At 40.0% G+C, this 8,611-nt stretch overlaps 1 non-coding gene across 1 annotated transcript; it reads left to right on the top strand.

The window, feature by feature from the left end:
• The first annotated feature begins 1,477 nt into the window (after positions 1 to 1,477).
• On the top strand, positions 1,478 to 1,612 carry LOC119515084. Its single transcript, XR_005212978.1, has one exon. It is a non-coding gene; the product is annotated as a small nucleolar RNA SNORA70 (small nucleolar RNA).
• Positions 1,613 to 8,611: the final 6,999 nt, after the last annotated feature.

The following is an 8,611-nucleotide window of genomic DNA, read 5'->3' as shown; positions in this document are numbered from 1 at the left end:
ATTGGGGGCACAAATACTCTTTTAGCTTTGCAACTCCCATTTCTACCAGCTCTCTTGTTTCCCACTGCCTGGTGGGTGAGAACTCTGGTAGGTAAATGCCTTTCCTGAAAAAGAAAACCTCAACTTAGGTGGGTGGTTCTGAAACAAAAATAGTGTCAAAGGCCTCCTTGATGTATAAGTAAGTCTTGTGGGATCTTCCCATCTCTTCAAAAGCAACTGAGCTCCAGATTCCATTAATGATCTAGTTCCTTTGATAAGGATCTGTGTGTATCAAATTCCCAACCTCAATCATATTATATGAAATATATTATAGTTCTTACAGGGATGGGGAGGGAAGAAAGAATTTCAGAACTGCCTGAAGAGATTATGCAAAATACTCATGGTTGCCGACTCCCCTCAACCCTCTTAGTCTATGAGAATTGGCAGTGGGGTGGGATGTAAACCATATAGAGTTCAGAAATCTCCTGTTCTAGTTTGCTAAGGCTGCCAGAATGCAAAACACCAGAAATGGACTGGCTTTTATAAAGGAGGTTTATCTGGTTACACAGTTACCATCTTAAGGCCATAAAGTGTCCAAGGTAACGCATCAACAATCGGGTACCTTCACTGGAGGATGGCCAATGGTGTCCGGAAAACCTCTGTCAGCTGGGAAGGCACGTGAGTGGCATCTGCTCCAAAGTTCTGGTTTCAAAACGGCTTTCTCCCAGGATGTTCCTCTCCAGGCTGCAGTTCCTCAAAAATGTCACTCTTAGTTACACTTGGGATATTTGTCCTCTCAGCTTCTCCGGAGCAAGAGTCTGCTTTCAATGGCCATCTTCAAACTGTCTCTCATCTGCAGCTCCTGTGCTTTCAAAGTGTCCCTCTTGGCTGTAGCTCCTCTTCAAAGTGTCACTCTCAGCTGCACCAAGTTCCTTCTGTTTGTCAGCTCATTTATATGGCTCCACTGATCAAGGCCCACCCTGAATGGGTGGGGCCACGCCTCCATGGAAATATCTCATCAGTTATCACCTACAGTTGGGTGGAGTACATTTCCATGCAAACAACCTAATCCAAAAGTTACAAATTAATCCCCACAAATATGTCTGCCCCACAAGATTGCATCAAAGAATATGGCTTTTTCTGGGGGACATAATACATTCAAACCAGCACAGCTCCCTAAATGATTTTTTATTCACTGCCCTTTTCACTCCCTCACTACTTCACTTTCAGTTCTAAATTAAGAAACGTTGAACTGAAAATTACCCAGCCACTTGGGCTAATTTGAGATTGTTATGTCTACATAGTCTCTAAATGTAGGGTCCATTAAGACATACACACACATACAACTTGGACCTTAAACAAGATGATGTATGGGATTAGAGATATGTATTATCACCTGAAGGAGATAGGGGTGGTTCCTGTTCCTAACTGGAAATATTAACATGCCTAAAGAATGTGTAAAATCGAACAGGAGGAATAGTGCAAAGGAAAGGGAAGGTTGGTTGATCAACAGAACATAGACACTTCTTTCCCCAGGGGGCTTGGTGCACAATGGCTGCAGACTGCAGCCTACTTGGTAGACTATGCAGCCTATTGCTTACATGGGTTGCCCTAAGGGACCTTGGAGACAGCCCTTTCCTATTAATGTTCATATCTGATCTCATGCTGTCCCCAAATTAGGCTCAGACAGATATGTGAGGTGTCTTTGGAAAGCCACAGGGTCCTAGTAGACAAAGTTCACATTGGCCAAGTCATCATGTCCATCCACACCAAGCTTCAAAACGAGGAGCATGTGATTGAGGTGCTACACAGGCCCAAATTCAAGCTCCCAGAAGATCCATATCTCCAAGAAGTGGGGCTTTACCCAGTTTAATGCTGCTTAATTCAAAGACAGGGTGGCTGAGAAGTCTGGTTGTTTGTGGGGTCAAATATATCCCCAATTGTAGCCCCTTGGACAGTGGCAGACCCTGTACTCCTGAAGGCTTTGCCAGCATTGCCCTCACCTGACTTGTGCCCACCAACAAACTACTTCCTGGCTATTTAAAAATAAAGAGAGAGAGAGAGAGAGAGAAAGAGAGAGGGAGAGAGAGAGAGACCATAGGCAAAAGACAGTCACTGAAGGTCAGGTTGGTAGTGCCCATTCCTGAGGGAGCCTCAGCAATCAGACCTGTAGCATTATGGATCATTGGCAAAACCATCTCTATTATCTGAAGGATGCCCTGATCCACCCAAGGTTGATGTCAGGAGGCATCCTTCAATCTGATATCCCTGGTGTTGATTCCTTGATCCTCCAAATAACCTTCTGACCCTCTTTTTATTACAGAGAAAGTGTTGGCTAATATTTCTGGTCCCTGAAACAGTGGTCTTGCATGGTAAATGGCTTTTGATCATGATTTGGTATCCCATGAAACTTACATGGCCCAAACATGGACCTTTTCAACTCATCTTAAATTACTAAAGAAGGTGACATAATTTGACTTCCCTTTTAAGAGACTATTCTTACTACTATGTACAGAACTGACCTTACAGGAGAAAGAAGGTAGATGTATTGGAATGCTATTGTGATATTTCAAGAAAGACACAATGGTGGCTTGGCTTATGTGGTAGCTTTAATAATAATGGCAAGGAGAGGGTAGATTCAGAATACATTTTGAAGATAGAACCAAAAGACTGGATTGGCTGAGATAGGAGAAAGAGCCGAGACAAGGATTATTTCAAGGTTTTTGACCTAAGTAACTGATGAATAATGGTGCCATTTACTGAAATTGAAAACACTGGATGAGGTGCAAGGGAAAAGCAAAGAATTCCATTTGGACAAGTTGAGTTTGAGTTTTGCATTAGACATGGTAGGGTTTAATCACAAATCTTAATTAGATATTCATTTGTTTGTTGTTTCTTGACTGGCTGCTGTCTCTCCCAAGAGACAGTAAATTCCATCAGAGCAGGTACCAGATCTGTCTTGTTCACTGTTGTATGCCTAACACCTAACATGATGCTGGGCACATAGTAGATTATCATTAAATATTTTTAAACAAATCAATCAACGTGCAAGATCAGATCCAGCTTATATACCTGGCTTTTAACACTATCTTCAGATGCATATTCTTCTACTTACTTCTGTATTTCTAGTAATTTTTCTCTTTTTTTTGTAACAAATGAGGTTCTCATATTCATAATTTGATAAATCATGAATTACCTCTTACTCTATCTCCTTCTTCTCTCTGTACCTTTCCATCCATGCAATCTCTGGCACAGTGACATAACTTAACAAATGCCAATGAAAATAATAAAAACAAAAATCTGCTATTTCTCAATAACAATATTTAATATTTATTGGGTGCAATGTACCAGGCACTGTGTTAAATGCTTTACAATGCATCATCTTTTCTAATGCTCACAACAAACATATCAGTATAAAGCTTACAGCATGGTCTTATTTTTTAAGTATTAGGGTAAAATGGTTTGGAATGAGAGCCTGTTGATGTGACCAAATGGAACAATTGAGATCGGAATATAGATTTACTTAAGTGAATATATATCAATGTTATTTTTTTTAAAAAAGGTTCTGGTATGTGCCAGCATAAATAAAGCTTTGGAGAATCTTGTAATTGGGCAAATGAGCACTTTCAAGTTAAAAAGTCCATTAGGCAATGAACATCTACTGAGCCCTACCATAGAGGTGTTGGTCGAGGTAGAACACAAAATAGAAGACATGGGTTTATCTGCCAAAAGTTTATAATTCTCAACAGGGCTCTTCTGGAACCAGGCAGCCACAAAACAAAAAATGAAAGGAGGCAGGTGTGCCAGTTTGAATGTATTATGTCCCCCCAAATGCCATTATCTTTGATGTAATCTTGTGTGGGCAGACCTATCAGTGTTAATTAGATTGTAATTCTTTGAGTGTTTCTGTGGAGATGCGCCCCACCCAACTGTGGGTGATGACTCTGATTGGATAATTTCCATGGAGGTGTTGACCCGCCCATTCAGGGTAGGTCTGAATTAAATTACTGGAGCACTATATAAGATCAGACAGAAGGAGCAAGCTGCTACAGCCAAGAGGGACACTTTGAAGAAAGCAGAGGAGCTGCAGATGAGAGAAATTTTGAAGACGGCCATTGAAAGCAGACTCTTGCTCCAGAGAAGCTAAGAGAGGACAAACACCCCAAGAGCAACTGAGAGTGACATTTTGAGGATCTGCAGCCTAGAAAGGAACATCCTGGAAGAAAGCCATTTTGAAACCAGAACTTTGGAGCAGATGCCAGCCACGTGCCTTCCCAGCTAACAGAGGTTTTCCGGACACCATTGGCCATCCTCCAGTGAAGGAACCTGATAGCTGATGTGTTATTTTGGACACTTTATGGCCTTAAGACTGTAACTGTGTAACCAAATAAACCCCTTTTTATAAAAGCCAATCCATCTCTGGTGTTTTGCATTCTGGCAGCATTAGCAAACTGGAACAGGCGGAAAGGAGAAATGGGAGAAAGGGAGGAAAGAAGGAAGGACAGAAATCATTTACTGTGGTTGGTAAGAGGCTATTGTATTTCTGTTGAGTGACAAATCATTTGTTCAGAGATCCATGGAGAAGAAGGGAGATGATTATGGACATTAACTGCACCTGGTCTGACAGTTCCCTATCCTAAGCCTGGGCTTCTAAAAATCTAAAACTCCACCCAGGTAGTCTCTGTCATTCAGTTAAAATTTATTCATGAATTGAGGCCTGTTGACCATCTTTGACTCTTTGGAATGGTTCACCAAGTGTAACTGACAATGAAAATGCAATCATCAACCCTGAGGGACAACCCTTCTGCAGGAGTTTAGGGAGAGCTGGATCCAGAATGGGGAGGGTCATCAGACAAGCCCTGGAAATCTGCCCATTGGTGGCCTACCCTGCCCAAGCCCCAAGATTAAACTTTTTAGTATCACACAAAGCCCTTTACATCTGAGCAAGGTTTGTAAAAGACTCTAAATAGCACCCTCCTTAAAAATCCCAACAGACAACATACAGTGACCTGTCTCAGAGGATGGAGACTCCAAAAGCCGATGCTGTTCTTGGATGAGGGTTCCTCTTTAAGGAAGGCAAGAAGCTATAGTCAAAAGGAAACAGACCATCCCCTCCAACTCTGACTGTGGGCTGCATTTAGTGATATGCCTCCAAACAATACAAGAAAGGAGGGAGTAACTTTACAATGGAGAAATGTGGCAAACACGACCTCCGATAGATGATCAAGGTCAACATCAACAGCAATAAGTCATCTTGATAGCATGTGTCCAGGATACGATGTAATGTGAATGACACTTTACCTCTATGGCCTTCCCACCAAAAACCCATCACCCCAATTCAGACATGAGAAAAACATCAGACAAACCCGAATGGAGGGACATTTTACAAAACAACTGACCAGTACCCTTCAAAACCATCAAGGTCATCAAGGACAAGGAAAGTCTCAGAAACTGTCACAGACAAGAGGAGGCTAAGGAGACAGGAGAACTAAATGTAATGTGGTGTCCTGGATGGGATCCTGGAACAGGAAAAGGAGATAACAAAAACCTGGCAAAATCCAATAAAGTATGGAGTTTAGTTAATTAGTGATTACCGATGTTGGTTCCTTACATCCATTACAAAATACCATAGTAATTTATGACGTTAACAAGAGGGAGACCTGGATGGGGGGTACACAGGAACTCTGTACTATCTTTGCAACTTTTCTGTATATCTAAAACTGTTCTAAAATTAAAAGTTTATGAATAGAAAAGAGGGCAGAGATTAGGGCCAATGCAGAGATGACACATTTCAGCCCTGTCATCCTCCCCACACAGTCCCTCTGACTGGATATTTCAGTCTGACCTTCCTGCCCAGTCGATTCATTCCATAAAAGGCACGTCTGCAAGCTATAGATGTCCATGTCTCCTCACTAGCCCTGAAGGAAATTTGCTGCTGGAATGCCATCCAAGAAGAAACCTTTGGGAGGGAAGTATATATGGGTTTGAATCCAAGCTCAGTCACTGGATACTTTGATTCCTGGAGTTTCAAATTTTTTAGAATTTTCTCTTGGAAATGACCTTGGCTGACTCCCTCATGTTTGCAGACTCTGGAACTGGGACCCAAGGAAATTGAGCAACCTATTTAAAAGCCAGTTAGTGGCCCCAGTAGAACTAGAATTTGGCCCCAGACTTCTAGTTCTTTGCTCTTCCCAAATCGTCCTACTGCCTTGGCTTACTCACAATGCTACTTCTGAAAGAGCCTCAGGCAGTGAGGTTACTTACTTATTCATTATTTTTCATAATTACAAAAAAAATAATAGCATGGTAAATATAATTAATACCACTGAATTGTATACTTGAAACTGGTTAAAATAGGAAAATTTATGCTGTGTATGTGTTACCACAATTTTAAAAAATGTAACACAAAAACATCACAATAAAGTAAAGAAAAAATACCCACCCTGTCACCTCCCAGAGAGACCCATTGCTAACATTTGAGTCTTTGTCTTTCTGGTATCATTCTAGGGTTATATAAATAAAATATATAAATGGTTTAATACAAAAATGGGATCACAAAGATACATGTTCTTTTGTAACCTGGATTTCTTTTTTTTTTAACATAGCACTATATCATGAATGTTTTTGCCAGGACGTCACACATATTTCTCTACTACAATAGTTTTTCAATGTTAAGGGAATTAACCATCCACTCGCCCCCACTTTTTATTGGATTCCGACTCAGAACCCTAATATACAGAACAAATAGGAAAAGAGTTGTTCTGGCTAAGGAGAGGGGTAGGAGATTCAGCTCTGTCTGCACATTCACTCTTTTACTACCTCCCAATAGGGCCCCAGGGAATTTCTTTGGAATCCTCAGGAGCAGAGTTTAAAACCCACTCTTCTATAACATCACATAATACTCCAGTGCATAATATTCCAGTACGGGGTTATTCCACAGTTTATATAACCAATCCCCTACTTCTGGTCATTTAGTTTGTTCCGTACCTTCATTTTTATAAAGAATACTACAAGTAACATTCACCTTTGCACATATTTCTGACTGTTTTATTAAGATATATTCCAAGAAGTGGAATTTTGGGGTCAAAAGGTATTTTAATGCTTTTGAGACATAATAGCAATTCACACTCCAAAAAGGCTGCAAGAATTTGCAGTCCTAACAGCAGAAATCATGAGTGGCCCATTTTCATCAACACTTGATTTGAGTGTTCTTTTCCAATTTGTTGATCTGATGAGGAAAGAAGGTGTGTAAATATTGTTCAAATTTGCATTTCTTTGATTACTAGCAAGGTTAAACTTTTGGGTTGAGTTTTATTGGTTATTCAAATATTTTCATTATTTGCTTATTTTTTTATTTAGGTGTGTGTGTGTTTTTTGTAGGCCTTTATAGATTAAGACTTAACTCTATCACATAGGTAAAAATATTTTTATTGTTAAATTTGTCTTTTAATTTGTTTATAACTTTTAATATTTGTGCACTCAAGACCATCATCCTTTTCCTTCACAGTTTTGCTTTTTTGCATTCTGTTTTAGAAATGTCTTCCCCCACTAAGATTATATCATATATTTACTTTTAATGGTAATTCTTTTGTGGTTTCAAGTGTTTATACTTCTTTAGTGGGAGGTACTATAGTGCAGTGGTAAAGCGTGAGGGCTGTGGGGTTGGTTGGCCCTGAGTTTGAATATCAGCTCCTCCTACTTATTAACTGTGAGAACTTGCTCTACTTACTTAAACAATTTGAGCCTCAGTTTACTCATCTGCAAATAGAGATAAATTTAATAGTACCACAAGAACCCCCATGCATCCTGATCGTTGCTCACTCCCAATCACTAACTCCCATAAAGGTCTCATACCCCCTATTCTGTCATCTATATCTATATCTATACCTATAAATTAATAGTACAAACTTCATAGATTTGTCACGAAGCTCAAATTAGTTAACACTTATGATAATGCCTGGCATAATATCTGGCACATAGTAAACAATAATATGAATTGCTATTGAATTCATCTTTATTTTGAGATATAGTCTGACAAAGGGATTCAAATTTTTTCCTCAGATCTTTAACCAATCTGTCCCTGCATTTTTCCAAACAATCCATGATTTCTTAATTGATTGGAAAATGCCACCTTATGAAATAACACACATCGTTTTGTTTGTTATGGGCTTTTTATTGTTTCATTGATTTGCCCATTTATTTTTGCACAATTAGCTCACTATTTTACATCGCATAACTCTGTAACATGTTTTATTATCTGGTTACAAGTACTCATCATAGCATCAGTCTTGATATTTTCATAGCTGTTTTTACTCAAAATTTATTGAACAATTTCTGTGTGGAGGACTTTCATAAGCTTAGTGAAAGGGGTACTGGAATTAGAGGACACAGCCCTGCTGTAAGGGGTGTGTGTGTGAGAGAGAGAGAGGTGGGGGGGGGAGTGGGGTGGGAGAGAGAGAGAGAGTGGAGAGGGAGAGGGAGAGAGATTGATTCTTGACTCTTCTATTCAGCCATTCAGAAGCATCTAATGAGTGCCATTCTCATGCCAGGGACCCTGTTTGGTCATAGAAAAACAGGATGAGTAAGACCTGGACTCTGCCCTCAAGGGCTCAGTGTAGGGCAGACAGAGATA

Source organism: Choloepus didactylus, chromosome 18, assembly GCF_015220235.1.
Source record: "Choloepus didactylus isolate mChoDid1 chromosome 18, mChoDid1.pri, whole genome shotgun sequence".
Classification (NCBI taxonomy): Eukaryota; Metazoa; Chordata; class Mammalia; order Pilosa; family Megalonychidae; genus Choloepus; species Choloepus didactylus.
This window is presented reverse-complemented; position numbering and strand designations above follow the sequence as displayed.